General features: G+C 49.4%; 1 pseudogene; it reads right to left on the bottom strand.

Annotated features, from left to right (window-relative positions):
* Positions 1 to 697: 697 nt before the first annotated feature.
* Positions 698 to 1,512, bottom strand: LOC133070604 (large ribosomal subunit protein eL8-like; annotated as a pseudogene).
* Positions 1,513 to 9,559: the final 8,047 nt, after the last annotated feature.

Here is a 9,559-nt window from a genome sequence, read left to right as displayed (position 1 = left end):
TCAAACCCAGCCTGGTTCCTCTGCTGGCTACAAGGTTGGTGGGTTTCACAACCACTGGGATTGTCAGGCTGCTAGTTATCAAGGCTGACGTGGAACTGGACAGGCTGGGAGGGGATTTAAATGCCACAACCCTGTTGCTTTTACCTTCAGCAATGTATCTTGGATAAATTCTCCTTTGAATTGTTGCAAGCCTTTCGCTAATTTACAGAATCTGAAAGTTTATTTCCCATTGTTTTTATGGAGGTCCTTACTATGCTGTCTGTAAATTCTGCCCCACTTCTATCATTAGACAGGAGCCGCTATATTTGACTGTACTAGAAAGCCCTATCTAGATGTATTTCTCCCCCAAAAGATATTTTGGAAAAATAGCTGACCAATTAGGTCTTTCAGTTTAATTCAGTTCAGTCGCTCAGTCATGTCCGACTCTTTGTGACCCCATGGACTGCAGCATACCAGGCTTCCCTGTCCATCACCAATTCCTGGTGAGGTCTTTGATGAAAAATAGTCTATAGTCAAATAAATTCAGAACTATCTTTTACTCTCATTCTTGGAGAGCCCCAATGCATGCCAGCATTTTCAAGGTCCTAAGAAGTACTGCTCTATGAAACCTGCTTAATTTTGTTTACAAAGGATTTTCTTTTCTTTTTTTTTTTTTTTTACCAGCTGAAGAAGCCATTTTTATTACTTTTATGTACAGAAAACTCAATAGTGTACACTCAGCCCAGCTTGGTGGCCAGTTCTTTGGCCTTAGCCTTTTCCAGCTTGGCAATGCGAGCCACTGACTTCGGCCCCAGGACATTACCTCCCCAGTGACGATGGATCTCATCGTATCTGTCATTGTAATTGGTTCTGATGGCTTCCACCAGCTTAGCCAGGGCACTCTTGTCCTCTGAGTTGACTTGTGTGAAGGCTACGATGGTGCATGTCTTTCTGTGGACCAGGCGCCCCAGCCGGGCCTTGCCCTTGATGATGCAGTAGGGAACCCCCATCTTGCAGCACAGGGCAGGCAGGAAGACCACAAGCTTGATGGGATCCACATGGTGAGCGATCACCACCAGCTGAGCCTTCTTGTTCTCCACCAGGGTGGTGACAGTGTTGACCCCTGCTCTAAGGACAGGTGGCCTCTTGGTGGGGACATCACCTTTGCCGGCGGCTTTCTTCTTGCTCCTTCTTCTGCTTTGTCTCTGGTCTGTACTTGTGGGCCAGCTTAAGCAGTTGAGTAGCTGTTTGTTGGTCCAAGCCCTGGGTGAATTGGTTAATTGCAGGAGGCACTTTCAGCCGCTTATAGAGAATAGCCCTTTGCCGCTGCAGCCAGATGTAGCAGGGCCATTTGACAAAGCGGGTGAGGTCCCTCTTGAGTTGGATGTCCTGTCCAATGCCAAAATTCTTGGGCCTCTTCTCGAACAGGGGGTTGACCACCTTCTTGGCCTCCTGCTTCTTCACCACGGCCGGGGCTGCGGCCACCTTCTTCCCCTTGGCCTTCTTTCCCTTCGGCATCTTGAAGGGCTGGCGTAGAGCTACTAAGGGTTTTCTAAACACATTTCCTTGCATAACTCCTTTGTTTTTCATTTAACACTTCTAAGTGCTCCTCAGAATACACCATGCATGTGTGTGCATATGTGTGTGCTAAGTCACTTCAGTCATGTCTGAACCAATCTTAAATGTGGATTCCAAACTTAGTTTCTGGCACGGACTTTTTGGAACTAATGTAGTTGGCTGTCTGATGAGAGTGTCCAAGTACTCACAAAATACAATGGGGGCACTTTGGGCCTTAATTTCTGCGTCTTAATACTTTGTCTGATTTCTATCTTTTTCTGGGTCTGGGGATGTGGGTTCAGTTCATCACGGATACTCATCACATTTCAATTCATCACAAATATTCTGAATGATCTAAGAAAATTATTTTATCTATTTCTGGCTTTCTTTCCTTCCACCTGAGAAAAGGCATGTGAACTAGTCTCTTTTAAAAAGAAAGTGTATAGAGATTTGTGGAGGAACGAATGGGTTTCATTCTCTATGAACTTCGTTAATCTATAATGGATTCTTAGAGACAGGCAGGGGAGTGCAAAATCCGTTCTATGTAGCTACACACACAGAGACACACTTGGCCATGCACACACACATGTATGCACATGCATGCACAGAACTCTCTGGCAGGTGTGCTGAAGCCCGGTGGGTATGGGGTGGCAGGTCTCCCCTACAGAGTTTGTCTGTTCCCAAAGAAACCTCATCCCTTTATCACAGGAGGTCGTGCAAAGCTATTCTTTTCTGTGAGTGCCGTGGCCCTGGGTAGGTCTGGCAAGTCCTGCCAAGGAGGCCTGGGCATCTTCACTGGAGAGGGTAAAGTGCTCTATGTTCTCTTCCTGGGACTGAAGAATCAGGAAATTGGTACCAGTCCTGCCTTTGTCAATATTCTGGGAAAGCTGCTTCCCTTCCCTGTGTCTTCTTAACAGTAAAACGGACAATAAACAAAATGATTTGTACAGACATTTCCAGCTCTGGAGTTCTCTGAATTTATGATAGACAATGTCTTTACAGAACAGGGAGTCCTGGTGCTCTGCGTGGCCGTGGTCCCTTGGAGGGCCTCCTCCCCTACCTCTTGGCAGGCCTGTCTGGGCTGGGTCTCTGGAAAATGGCCTCTCTCCTGGTTTCTGTCAGCATAGCTGTTGCGGACTTCCTGCCATGTGGCCCATAAACTCAGTGCTGGAGCCAAAAGTGGAGAGAAGGCAGGGAAGGAGCTGACAGACAGGCCTGCCAAGTCCCACTCCTTTCTCAGCTACAGGAGGGGACGAAGCTCAGGAAACCCCTGGCCCACCCCCACCACCAGTGTGCAGCGTGGGGACTCCTGATCAACCAGGTCCCCTACATCACCAGCACCTTCGCTACCACTTTTATGGGAAGCCTGGGCCCGCAGGGGGATTGTAATGTACACAGGGCATCAGCCAGCCCCTTCCCAGCGCCCTGCCCTGCCCCCAGCCCAGGGCGTACATCAAAGCGGTGGGCCCCGTGTGGCCTCCTGAGGATGTCCCATGGGGCAGCCTGGGTCAGAGCAGAGGGCTGTTCATGCAGAGGCATCCACCATTTACAACTCTCATTAGATACCTTTACAGTCGCCATGAGTTGATTAGAAACATACACACTCACGCAGAGAAAACAAAATACTGAAAGCTTTGCTTATTTTGCAGATGTAGTGGAGTAAGACCGCAGTGTGACTGCTAATCACAAGAGTGTCCAGTGCCTCTTTCCAAAGGGACAACTGGGCCCACGGGGGCTGTGCAGAGACCCAGCTCCCCACGGGGGCTCCTGGACCACCCCCCCACCTCCCCCCTCCCCCGGCTTCTCCGTGGATACCTGAGGCTGCCTGCCCGGACAGGCTGAGCTGGAGTGCATGGGACAGCCTGGGTGGCCCTTCTGGCCTGAGGTTGTCAGGTCAGTGGGAGGCCTGGGGTCGGGGTGGGGGGCTGGGAGGGCACAGGCCGTTACAGACCGTCACTGCAGGCCAGGAGGCTCACTGGTCAGGACTGCTCAGAAAGTCCTCTCGCAAGAGCTCCTGACCCACCTGAGCCACTTTCCCAGCGCCCCGGATGCTGAAGGGCCCCCAGCTCACCTGTCCAGGAGCCCACCTTCCGACCTCAGAGCAGGGCTATCTCAGGTTGCCCTCTCTCTGCTCCCAGCTTGCGGGGGTCCTGCCAGCTCCCCACTCCAGAAGTGCAGGACCAGTGCATCCTTGCCACCAGCGCCTGCCCTGCAGCCCCTCCTGCCTCCCCTCTTCCTGTGCAGCCTGTTCCCCCCCAAACAGCAGCAGCCAGGTTTGGAAAGTGTTAAGTCAGGCTCTCCTGCCTGAAATCCTCTATGGACTTCCTATTGCGCTCATAAAATCTAAGTCTCTCCACAGCAAAAGGCCCTGCCAACCCCAGTCCTCCCCCCGACCCCAACCCTTCCCACTCTGCTCTTCATCTGAATCCTTCTTTCTACCCACAGGGCCCTTCTGGTCACAACCCTGGCTCCTCCCAGGAAGTTTGAACTTGCTCTTTGCCTGGACCACTCAACCCCCGAGTCCTTATAACCCCCCTAGGGATGGTTCCTTGCCACCCCTAAATGGACCACCCTACTTCCCAGTGTATTATTTGCAGGCATCACCACACGAAATTTAAGTGATCATTCTCACGATATTTGTTTGCTTTTAATTCAGGTTCCCTGTGAGAGTGAAAGCTCCCAGTTCTGTCTTGTTGGCTCAGGGCCTAGAAGGTTGTTGGGCACAGAGGAGACGTTTACTGAAAGAATGAAGAGGCTGAGTGGGACCAGCTTCGCTGCCAGCCCGCTCACCTCGAAGGAGTTACCGCCATTGGAGACAGGCCTGCAGCTGTCACTGCAGCCAGAGGCTGGAAGACTGCTCCTGCTGGGGCAAGCCTTCAGCAGAGACCCATTAGCTCTCCCACAGGGAGATACACATCCACCCACCGGGGAGGCTCGATCTGCAAGGACCAGGAGGTGATGAGCAGCTATGAGCCCCAGCCTGCTCTACCTTCCATTTCTAAGCCCCAGACTGTGCTACCTCCCTTTCCCCGTCACTCCCCATCCCTACTTATGAGTGTCTGTGAGCAAAGCAAAAGAAGAAATAAGTTGAAAGGTAGCCCAGTAATTTGATTTTCTTCCCTTTGGCTTCCTCTATTCTCTAATAATTTTATAATGACTACATATTTCCTTCACAATTTTTAAGAAAGGGAAAACATAATCATTATTTTAAAACACCACTCCAGTAGATTAACACCATCAGAAAAGGAGAGAGAGAAGGGTAGTAATAACAGTTTACCTTTAAACTGTCCTGGAAGTAGATGCAGCCCCATGCATCCACTCCTTCCCCCCATCCCAGCTCAGAGTCGGCAGGCTGCCCACCACCACTCATCCAGGGATGTCTCTGCTCCATCAGGAAAGATGCTGTACCTCACACAGCCTACAACGTGTACTGTCTGGCCCTTTGCAGGAGGTTTGCCACCTCCTGTCCATGAAAGTCCCCTGCTCCCTGCACTTCCCGGAGGTCCCTGCATGATACAGGGCCATCACCTGCGCTGCTTCTGAGACCTCTGGCCCTGTTCGGTGAGTCATCTGTCTGTCTGCTGTTGGTCACAGTCTAGATTCATCTCTGTGTTATAGAGGGTCTGGCATGTTTTGGAATTTTGGTTAGTCCATATTATTATTAATAATATATCATTATTTCAGTCCTGCTTAAGTGAGGAAGTCTCAGCTGTTATCCCAAGTCAGGTGTAGCTGAAAAGGTGGGTGTACACTGAGCTGAGTCCCTACTGGGTGCTCACAGCCACCTCCTCCTTAACAGGGCAACAGGAGCCCCTGCCTCTGAAAGCTCTCAGCCCAGCAGGTCAGCTCTAGGCCACCGACCCCAGCACCTACTCAAGGACACCACAGGGAGGCCTCTGCAAAGCCAGGGGTGCCACCAGGTAGGGGGTAGCGAACTCCCGCCAGGCAGGATGAGTGGGATGGAGTGGTGGTCTGAATTAAGCAAGTCTGCCATGCAGATTCTTTTCTTAAGAAATGCCATTTTGTTCCATGCATCTGAAGGCAACTGAACTCAGGTTGATGAAGCATTTCTAAGCCAACACCACGTGGAGCACATAATGAAGTGTCAATTGACTTGTAATTTATAGCAAACACCATTGGCACAAAACAGGCAGCCTGGGCCAAGGAAATTTAGTCTGCCCCAAGCTTGTGTCTACTATGAATTAGCTTTTTAGCACTCTTCTCATAAGTGACACAAAGGCAAATAGCAGCTGAGCAGAACTCCCAGCTGGACCAAGTGACTCCAAAAGAGGAACCTGATTGCAGCAGCAGGGCAATAATTCATGTGCCGTGTGAAGGTGTGTCTGACTCTGCTAGGCGGGCCTCCAGAAACTGGGTGTGCATGTGTGCAAGCATGTGGAAGCCCACATACCTGTGTGTGGAAGGGTATTCTCTGTGAAGAGGAAGAGCACTGGGGGTGATGAAGCTCCTTCACTGCATCCCACGCTCTCTGTGCCAGAAACACCTGTTAAACACAAGGCCTCAGTACTGGGAGTGGAGAGGAGTTGAGAACAAAATAGACAAGCCTTCCTTAGCTCAGCCAAGGGTGTGGATTATCTTTAGAATATTTTCCAGAGAACTGGTAGTCCTTCCGGAGCAGTGACTCGAGGCAAATTAGCTCATCTGGTGGCTACTCTGTGGAGACACCAGGGGATCTCAGCGCTGGAGCTTAATTAGAGAACCACAGGCAACCAGGTCAGCTGGGGGCCGAGGGGACCCTGACTAATGGCTTTAATGACTATGCTCATTAAACCCCTGGAAGGAGCTGCAAGCTCCTCTGTCCCCGCCGTGAGCAGGCTGCATCTGGCATTTTCTCCAGAACCCTGACCTGCGGATGCTGTCTGTATTTCCCCAGGGTTGTGGAGGAATTGTGGAAGTCCCTCAAATGCAGAGCGGACTGTATCTGGGGACAAGGTCTTTAAAAGGTAATTAAGTTAAACAAGGCCATTAGGATGAGCCCTAATCCAATCTGAGTGGTGTCCTTATAAGAAGAGGAGATTAGGACACAGACACACACAGAGGCAGGACCGTGTGAGGACACAGGGAGGTGACAGCCATCTACAGACCAAGGAGCGAGGCTTCAGAGGGAGTCGCCCTGCTGACCCTGATCTTGGACTTCCAGCCTCCAGAGCTGTTTGGGCCACCCCATGGGAGGGCTTTGCTGACACGGACACCCTCGAGTGCTGCTTGTGCTCTGCTTACGTCGCTGACACCTGGTCTCCTCCCACTGTCTTGGTTGGGTTGGCCTCTGCCAGTCCTTAGAGATTTAAGACCACTCCCTCACTGTATCCTCTTCTGGATTCTGTCAGGAACGAGGATGCCTTTGAACATCAAAGCCCTTGTGACGGGGCTATCTTTGCTGACGCCACTTGGCAGCCCCAGGTCCATCTGGACCTGAGAAGGACCACAGGGGGGTTCCTGAACACAAGCGTCTTGCTGTGTCCCTTCTCTGAGTGCCAAAGGGCTAGTTCAAACAGACTAACCAGGGAAAGGAGGGGATATAGAGACAAGAGAGGAGCAGCCAAGAAACCACAGTGCAGGCTCGGGGTAGGGCCCTGGTTCCCCCTCAATGAATACACATGTCAGGAGCTTTGAGCTCTTCTGCAGAACTGAAACCCTCACCAAATGGAAGATGTTAACTACTTGATGAAGCATTCTTCATTTCAGAGAAGGTCACAATTTGCCCATCATCACCTGATGGCAGATGATCTCTGGATTGAAGGAATGCAGGCCCTGCATGTTCACTCTGATTCTCATCAGCAATTTTGCCCTTGGACTATGGCATTCCTCATAGGCTCACCTGGGCTGGGAAACACAATTGTAAGAGAATTAGGCCACTGGGGCCTCCTTTACCTGGCAAATCAATAAAGCTATTCTATTCTATTTCACCAAAACTGTCAAGATTTCATTTGGTGTCGTGGTACAGAAGCCAGATTTAGCTTCAATGCCAAGCTCCAGGAGGGCTCCTTGGCCCTGGTTGATGCCAGGTAAACATTGGTGTTCCCAGGAAAGGATGCAATGGAGACTAAGCCCCACAGTTCGTCTCCCCCAGGCTCATGCATAGAAGCCTCTTCTATCCCGGCAGCATCCAGTGGCCACTCTCCTTCTCTCTAAGGTCACTCAGCTCCTGAGTCTCCCTGGACCCAGTGGCTGCACAGCCTCTAGACTCAGGCCCTTGATCTTCTGCTGGTCCTGCTGCCCCAGACCCTACAAGGCACCACAGAGGGGACAGCTCCCCTGCCCTCGCCTGCTGCCTCCTCCATCATTCGGCTCTATGTCTGCTGCAGCCCCATCTCTGCTCCATACATGGGGAATATCCTCCATGCTGCGACCTTGTCTACAATATAATATATTTATTTATTAAATTTCTTTTATTTTTGACTGCAGGGTACTTGTGATCTTAGTTCCCTGACCAGGGATTAAATCTGCATGCCCTCTGTTGGAAGCATGGAGCGTTAACCACTGGAATGCCATGGAAATTCCTACAACATAATTTAAAACAGATGGGAGGGGGGAAACAGTTTTGATTTGGAGAAAGTGTATTACCTTAGATGGATTGTTTTTGCAGCCCCTGCAGCATCTTCCTGTTTTGGTAATTTTTTGTATATGCTAACCTTAAAATAAATTACGTCTCTAGAAAGTACAGCAGCAAAAACTACTGTGGGCTTCAGGCACAGGGGATGTGACTCACCCTTGATCCCTGCATGGGCATCTAGTGGCTTCCCTGAGCTGTCACTTCCTCACTCATCACACAGGGATGATGATGCTACAGAGAGGCTGTTTTGAGGACATGTTGTGAAACTTATTCAAGCCGTTGCTCTCGCGGCTGACTGTTGCTGTTAATAGTAGAACTATTTCCCCCCAACTTTGTTTTAAATGACTGCGTCAACACCAAATTCTTTAGTATGCTCTATACTCAGTGATCAATGAAAAGAAATAGAGGAAAACAATGGAATGGGAAAGACTAGAGATCTCTTCAAGAAAATTAGAGATACCAAGGGAACATTTCATGCAAAGATGGGCTCAATAAAGGACAGAAATGGTAGGGACCTAACAGAAGCAGAAGATATTAAGAAGAGGTGGCAAGAATACACAGAAGAACTGTACAAAAAACACCTTCATGACCCAGATAATCACAATGGTGTGATCACTCACCTAGAGCCAGACATCCTGCAATGTGAAGTCAAGTGGGCCTTAGGAAGCATCATTACGAACAAAGCTAGTGGAGGTGATGGAATTCCAGTTGAACTATTTCAAATCCTGAAAGACGATGCTGTGAAAGTGCTGCACTCAATATGCCAGCAAATTTGGAAAATTCAGCAGTGGCCACAGGACTGGAAAAAGTCAGTTTTCATTCCAATCCCAAAGAAAGGCACTGCCAAAGAATGCTCAAACTACTGCACAATTGCACTCATCTCACACACTAGTAAAGTGATGCTCAAAATTCTCCAAGCCAGGCTTCAGCAATACGTGAACCATGAACTTCCAGATGTTCAAGCTGGATTTAGAAAAGGCAGAGGAAGCAGATATCAAATTGCCAATATCTGCTGGATCATCGAAAAAGCAAGAGAGTTCCAGAAAAACATCTATTTCTGCTTTATTGACTATGCCAAAGCCTTTGAGTGTGTGGATCACAATAAACTGTGGAAAATTCTGAAAGAGATGGGAATAACAGACCACCTGACCTGCCTCTTGAGAAATCTGTATGCAGGTCAGGAAGCAACAGTTAGAACTGGACATGGAACAACAGACTGCTTCCAAACAGGAAAAAGAGTATGTCAAGACTGTATATTGTCACCCTGCTTATTTAACTTATATGCAGAGTACATCATGAGAAACGCTGGGCTGGATGAAGCACAAGCTGGAGTCAAGATTACCAGGAGAAATATCAATAACCTCAGATACACAGATGACATCACCCTTATAGTAGAAAGTGAAGAACTAAAGAGCTTCTTGATGAAAGTGAAAGAGGAGAGTGAAAAGG

This window comes from Dama dama, chromosome 15, assembly GCF_033118175.1.
Source record: "Dama dama isolate Ldn47 chromosome 15, ASM3311817v1, whole genome shotgun sequence".
In the NCBI taxonomy this organism is placed as follows: Eukaryota; Metazoa; Chordata; class Mammalia; order Artiodactyla; family Cervidae; genus Dama; species Dama dama.
This window is presented reverse-complemented; position numbering and strand designations above follow the sequence as displayed.